Source organism: Pecten maximus, chromosome 5 (genome assembly GCF_902652985.1).
Source record: "Pecten maximus chromosome 5, xPecMax1.1, whole genome shotgun sequence".
NCBI lineage: Eukaryota > Metazoa > Mollusca > Bivalvia > Pectinida > Pectinidae > Pecten > Pecten maximus.
Window position 1 is genome coordinate 26,544,027 of NC_047019.1, and position 8,249 is coordinate 26,552,275.

Genomic DNA, 8,249 nt, shown 5'->3' on the forward strand with positions numbered 1-8,249 from the left:
AAATTGTGAAAGTGGAATATCAATCGCCATAATGATGTGACCGAAAAGTCAGAAATGGATATTAATTGAATATGAGAAATAAAATCCGAGAATAAAGAGAACGGCATTTCAAGTGAGACTGGTCATACTAGACATATCACGTGTTTCGTAGTTAATTATGTTTCTTCCCCACAAACGGTTCCTGTCAGGATTAGTCGAGTAATGAACCATCTTTGGGCATGGAAGACTCTGAAATATCGAATTTGTATATTAGAATATGTATCGTGATTTTTTGGAAATCTGTATTAGGCGATCGGTCTGTGACAATTCTAATTGGTGTGTAATCCTTACAGTATTGTACAAATCACACACTAATGGAAAACATGTAAATATTAATTCAGAAATTGTTACACGTACAATTGTATCGGACGGCTGTTATCCTGTAATCAAGAAATCAATATCGGCCTAAACAAATGTTATAATATACATTATAAATGATGATAATCCTGATGAGATATCTAGAGGGAATTTAACCAATTGTGAATCGAGGACAATTGTCAATTCCGATGGATAAATGCTATTTAATCTATTTTAATTATTTTTTTCTAAAATCAACACTGGTACCGGGTTCGCGTATGCACACTGAATTGGAAACCAAACCAAAGACTGATGATCAGCCAAGGTGTCCATGTTTCAGGAACAGAGAACTCGTAAGTAATATTTATAATTAGACATTCGTGTCCAGGTTAATTTTGTCCATACGGCGATAACCATTAGTTCTGTTTGGCAAGGACATATTGAAATATGTCTATATACAATAAGTTTTTAACTTCATCATAACGCGTCACTTCATATGAAACAGAGATGTTTGATTTGGAAACTGACTCAATATCCTACATGCCTATGATCTCAAACGTATGCTGATATTCTAAGTTAAAGTGATAAGTGCGGTAGTGTGTCTGTCATCTTTACTGTTTTGTTCTGTGATCATCTTCGAAAAAATTCGGTTTTATATGCATTGAGAGTTATAATTAGGTCAATTTCGATGTCCGAAATGAACGGATAACTTGGAAATTTTGGCTTTTGTCCGAGGAGATGACTTACATAAAGTGAAGCTGTTGTGTTTTAAGGATGTGCTGTCTCATACATTATGTATGGTACATTCAGTCACATGACTTAAGATTAATCCTCGGGTCACGTGACCAAATCCCAAACCAGATTAGTCTCTGTAGCCCCTGACTGACCACAGTTACGGCTGAAGAAGGTAACAAGGCCGTGGTCGTAATTACCCGTGAGTGGAATTTATTTGTTGAGTGACATTGTTAAAATAAATCATTTATCGTGTTTTGTAGTTTCCCCCTCTGTCTTCCCGATATCGGGTCAAGCGAGCATTTTGAAAGCCTTCCGGATCTCGAGACCGATGTCTATTCAGAGATGCACTCCAATGTTACGGGGTTGTTCAGGCATGGACTGGAATTGTCCGTAGGTGTGACCAAACAGCTGCCCCGGGACATGCAGTTCCGTGAGAATGTTGAAGAGGACCACATGGTGCGGTGTCAGCGTCAAATCAACGATTGGTACCCAGTGTCTTACTAGGTGTGTACAGCACACTACATCATAAACGAATTCTTTTATAGAATCAATAATGAATTTTATGTACTTTGGAATAAATTAGATATTTATGTTGTTAAAAATGAGAATACTTTGCATTGCAGATACGTTACACTAGTCGAAGCGAAGAATGCCTATGATGGAAGAAGAGTGACTGATGTCATCGATTTGTGTGATAACGCCATATTGGTGGCCATATTGGGGGTCATGTTAGTGGCATCTGGATTTGTTGACTTTCACGTCTTATTTACGATCAGTTGTGGTAGAAGTGACCTTGACTTTATATTTATATATGTACCCAGGTGATCAGTTAGTGATACTGATATGTAAACTTTTTTCTATTCTCTATTGATCAGCTTTGTTTAATGAAGGTTGTATGCCAACCACTAATATGAGCATTTGAATACATTGAACCTTACCTGACTGTTCAACTTATACTTTGATAATCGTCTGAATCTGAAGAAAATATACCTTCATGAAGGATCAGTAGTTAAAAATCATTGTTGACAACAGAAGAAGAAGTTTTCGAAAGCTCGCAAACTATAGTAGAAGATGAATATGTTGACCTGTCATTAATACTGATAAATCGTATCCCCTACCATGGAATGAAAGACATTTATTTCTCTATTCCTTAACCATAAAACAGGACGGTGAACCACAAATAATACACCCGGATTTGTGTTAGTGGTGTACTCACCCTGATGACGAGTATATATAAATCAAAGATAATAAAATTTTGTCTTGCATAATTCTTTATTGATCTCAATATATTTGATAAAACATATGACGATGTAATATTACATAAGATATAAACATAGTTTTGAACCTATCTGTTGTTTATACAAACAACACAAGTTTGGTATTACTCATAGGTAGGAATTTAAGAACACCAGTGGAGGTGACGTGATTTTGTGATAACCCTTGCACATTGCAGGTCAGTTTAGTGTCTGCGCATTGTAACGTAGATAACGTTCAGGAAGTATATTTCTACTTCAGTTCTCTCTATCAGGAGGTCAAAGACTTAAAACATTAAACGACACGACTGTTGATCTAATAAAGTCGGCAAATGCAGGGCGCACCGTTGAAAACAAGACATGTTTAAAAAAACAATATCTGATTCTTCGAAATGGCTCGGATGTTAAAACCTTCGATTCTTCAAATCAGTATTCTTCACAAATCTGTGGCCCGATGTTACACACAAATAGTGACGACATTGTTTACCTTTAATTTTGATTTGTTATTGATATTTAAGTTATATAACATGATAATTGACATATTGACGTATCAAATGAATGAAATGTATCGAAGAGAATTGGACACACAATCATCAGTAGACTATTTGATTTAACTGATATCTTGTACATTTACATTTCTATTGTATCGAAGTTATTTGCCCCTAAGGACATGGATACACCGTTACAATGCCGAAGAGAGATATATTGTGCCTCTGGACAATTTTACCTTTAATTTCGATTTGTTGATGAATCACCACTTTAAATTACAGAAACATAGGGTATACGTGTATTCTATAATACGGTATTAAACTAAGTTATACAGGAAAGCCTTCAGAAACAAAAGCAAACTGCATCTTATTTGGTTTGATAAATTAACTATTTTGACATCAATATAAACTTATGTTTGTATATTATCAACGATATCAATATAGAAAAATAACGAGATTTGGAATGTCAGTTTAGTTTTCATCAATTCGAATATCGTATCTGACCGAAACATACTTAAAAGTATCGCGAAAATTCTCTTTCAGGTGAAATGGCATGGCTTCCATACCTGGCCGCGAAAAAAACGTGTAAAATCCTTACTTTTGCAACTTAATTCTTTCAGTGTGAGGCTTTTAGCCAGAATGGCAGTGGTTAAGAACGTATAGACTTTCAGAAAAAATAACATGACATAATGACAACTTTTAGATTCCTACCCAAACAAACAGACAATGAGAGAAAGACAAACGCTCCGAACAATACTTCACAGTGACTTACTAAGTTCGAGGAAGACCACTTGGATACATAAACAAAAGAATGGAAACAATATTAAGACATGTGTCTATATGTCATCATTTTTCATCAGTGAGAAATGTTTGAACCTACACAGTTCATTACACCTGTTATGTATGGCATGGTATATGTGTGGACTACATCACGACTAGGAACCAAATTGTCATATTTCCTTGAAAACAAGGGAAACAATGAATCGAATTTCCTTACAACTAGGGCAACCTATTGATATTATCATAAAAAGACAACTTACTCTGTGGTTGTTTAAAATGACGTGTTACAATAATCTATCCACAAAATCAGAAATATATGTTTTAGGATCGGCAATTACTTCAGAATTATACTCATATAATACGGGTATATACATTAATATTTGTACATGTATATACTTCTTAAATCTTAAATTTTAAGGAAAATTCATTGTATTTCGTAATAACCAAACTTACCAAATAAAATAAACCCCACTACCGGAAATAACGTGTAACCTACAGATAATTTCCTTTTATGATTCATATATATGTTTAAATCTGAAGAGTAAATGTTTGTCATCTTTCTTTGAAAAACATAATTTGTTATTTTGAATTCTATATTTGCTATTCCGATATGTACATTTTGTATATCCTACGTTTTTGTTTAGTCTATCTTATCATACATAGCGACTATGTTGTCATTGTCATACTATCATAATGTTAAGGTATTAACTATATACCGTTATTAAACACATCGGACAAAAACAGATTTCTGCATTAATTATGACGTCACAACATCATAGTATTACACTAATTTTGATGTCAGATAGGATGAAGTTTGGAGTCAAAATATCGTCATTTTGGATTTCATATCAGTTTGAGACAATCTTTCTGAATGTTTGGAAAATTATATTTTATGATGTTAAAAACGTTCATTGTGAGACTTATTTAGACTGAATAGATCCCCGTTAAAATGATCATTTTCAAACTGGCTTCCTGATGCCCCATGGAATCGAAACTGACATAAGATCAAATATTTTGCTACATCTACAAATTCAATTTTAGAATCCGTATTGCTGTGAACCTCAGCGCCACATTGATGTACCCAATAAATACAGAACATCAGTGTTTGAGCAAACATACAGAAAAGAAAACCAAATATCTCTACACCATGTCATATCTATCAAATAAAACAACGGCCATATCAATAGGCCCACACAAGCATGTTTATTGGCCAATTGTTCAGACATTTAAGCCCTATTTCTTCTCCTCAAAGTGTTATCTACGTTGTTTGTTATATTTATTTTATGACACAAGTTCGGTTTGCATACCTGTACCATAAGGATTTTTACCTGTAGTTCCCCAGTCTTTATCTGTCCTTGTCTGTATGGCTAATGGATAACACGCCGATAAGCCCCACAGTGTATGTATTGATATTATTATCAACGTAGGAACGACAGGACGGCACAAGGGACTTCCTTTTCTTTCTCCCTAGGGTTTCTATTGATTCTGGTTGGGGTCCAGCCATCAGGTCACTGTGGTAGAGGGGACACTAGTTTACCAAGTATACCTACCTTTGCGCATGCAAGTAGTGCCACAGGAATCCGGTCTATAACAAGACTTTTAACGTACAAACAAATACACGTAGGAGTTTAATGCTATCGGTACCTCCGGTGTTCACAAATGGAGCCTTGAGAATTCGGTACAGTAAAGGATGTGGGAAAGTTGAATAGGACGTTTAAAACTAGATTTTATTGGATGTTATACCGGACGTAATTTATTAAGGAAAGGTAAGTTTGTTTAAATGTTTACAAGCTTCTTTATTCGAAGTGTGCTCGAAGTGACAAATAATATGACAATGAATTGAATAATCATGGCAACATTTTATACAGAAAAAGATAAACAATGCTAAAGCCACGCTCCTTATTGTAGATATATTGATTGTCTTAAAATGACTATGCATGGACATTCTATTGGTGGGATTAAGGTTATAATGACTATATATGGCCATTCTATTGGTGGGATTAAGGTTATAATGACTATATATGGACATTCTATTGGTGGTATTAAGGTTATAATGACTATATATGGACATTCTATTGGTGGGATTAAAGTTATGACTATATATGGACATTCTATTGGTGGGATTAAGGTTATAATGACTATATATGGACATTCTATTGGTGGGATTAAGGTTATAATGACTATATATGGACATTCTATTGGTGGGATTAAAGTTATGACTATATATGGACATTCTATTGGTGGGATTAGGTTATAATGACTATATATGGACATTCTATTGTGGGATTAAGGTTAATAATACTATATATGGACATTCTATTGGTGGATTAAGTTATAATGACCTATATATGACTTCTATTGGTGTATTAAATTATGACTTATATGGACATTCTATTGGTGGGATTAAGGTTATAATGACTATATATGGACATTCTATTGGTGGGATTAAGGTTATAATGACTATATATGGACATTCTATTGGTGGTATTAAAGTTATGACTATATATGGACATTCTATTGGTGGGATTAAGGTTATAATGACTATATATGGACATTCTATTGGTGGTATTAAAGTTATGACTATATATGGACATTCTATTGGTGGGATTAAGGTTATAATGACTATATATGGACATTCTATTGGTGAGATTAAGGTTATAATGACTATATATGGACATTCTATTGGTGGGATTAAGGTTATAATGACTATATATGGACATTCTATTGGTGAGATTAAGGTTATAATGACTATATATGGACATTTTATTGGTGGGATTAAGGTTATTATGACTATATATGGACATTCTATTGGTGGGATTAAGGTTATAATGACTATATATGGGCATTATATTGGTGGGATTAAGATTATAATGACTATATATGGACATTATATTGGTGGTATTAAGATTATAATGACTATATATGGACATTCTATCGGTGGAATTTGGGTTATATTATCAACAGGTAGAGTCAACGTAACCAAGAAATATATGAATTTATGAAAAAATATTTTGTCAAAAAAGGAACGTTACTATTTTTAGATATTGCCGTACAGTGACCCTTTCTAACTATAATTTGAAAAAATACTTATAGTTAAGGAATTATTAACATAGACTTTTTATTATTTCAAAGATTTATCTTTCTATTTCTTTGACATTGTGGTAGTAGAATAGCACTTGTTTATTTATATGTTTATAGAAAACATCAATCACCTGGTGGAAAATATCATAATTACAGACTTTACCTGTCCTCATAGCTCCGAATGTTACACGTGTGTACCGTTAATTATTTACGTTATATCAGTTATCTGATACTTTCTAGTTATGGAACTGAACAGTATAAATGTACAATGTTTACTCTATATTGCTTAGTGGTGTTAAATAATAAATAGCAATGAAAACAAATCAATATCACTTAAATTTAATTTGTATCAGAACTGTGTACGTACCTTTACTAATACCATCACAACGTGTCTTGTCTTGACGGATCGATTTTGAAAATCAATATTACATGATTGCACTGTTATTTTATGTTATATTCAATTATCAGTTATAGACTTCTATTGATGTGAATATGAGGTTATGTGAACACGAGAAAACACTATGAACCGAGACATGTTCATGTCCTACAACCAAATATTTACTGATATCAAAATGTTATTTATGATCATTTTAACGTCAAAAAAATCAAACAGGAAAACAGACTCATTTTGAAATTTAACAAATTACTGTTGAAGTGACGCCATGAAGAAAATATAAAATTTTGTTGCTGAAAATAGTCAAAGCGTGTCAATATCACAAATCAACTACCTCTGCTTGTTTATAATGCAAATAATAAGGATAAGTGGATTGCTATTGGTTTTCTCTTTAATTTGTAAAGAGTACAGAGAGGTGTGGTTTTGTTAATACGTTTGTTGTTTAATGATTTCAGATTAGATCATTTTGTAAGTCAACATCAATAAACTATAATGTAATCAAAACATGACCATATAATAAATTATATCGTTTAATGACGCTGTTACCCTTCGATCTATAATTATAGATTTTTTTTTTACTTATTTTTTTTATTATTAGTTATTTGATAAATGATCTATAAATGCGCCTGTGTCGTTTTTGTTTATATCATCAAATTCATTTTCAAAAATTGAATTAAATAAAATGTTTTATTACCATAACGTTTAAGTTTTTACCGAATGTATGTTAAATATTTTGATTTTTTTCGCCTAACAATCCAATTACAAAATAATTCAAAACATTACGAAATTTCATAGACGTGCTTCCTTCTGTGTCTCCCTAATTATCTTGTAAAATAATATTAAATGGATTTGTATGCGGCTACATGAAACATATCACCAGTAACAGAATAGTATTACAAGGTGTTATCTATGTGCCTTAAGATAAAGAAACGATTAACATTGTGTCTGAGCATGTATACCATAAATATCCGTATTAGACACAGAGTTAGTCACAGACTGTGTTTAAAACAAGGGAGTAAAAACACATGAACAAATACTGACAGAAAAATCGATACCACGAAAGCAAAATATCAACCAAAATTAAAACAAAGAGCAGTGAATGGTAGCCTTTTACTTCATCGATATAATCTGGTTAAAATGTCAGGTACTGTTACGATTCAACACGATTACTTATATCAACAG

General features: G+C 32.8%; 1 long non-coding RNA gene across 1 annotated transcript; it reads left to right on the forward strand.

Annotated features, from left to right (window-relative positions):
* The first annotated feature begins 564 nt into the window (after positions 1–564).
* On the forward strand, positions 565–7,181 carry LOC117327688. The gene is made up of 4 exons (XR_004532709.1): positions 565–689; positions 1,332–1,575; positions 1,695–5,358; positions 6,791–7,181. It is a non-coding gene; the product is annotated as an uncharacterized LOC117327688 (long non-coding RNA).
* The last annotated feature ends 1,068 nt before the right edge of the window (positions 7,182–8,249 follow it).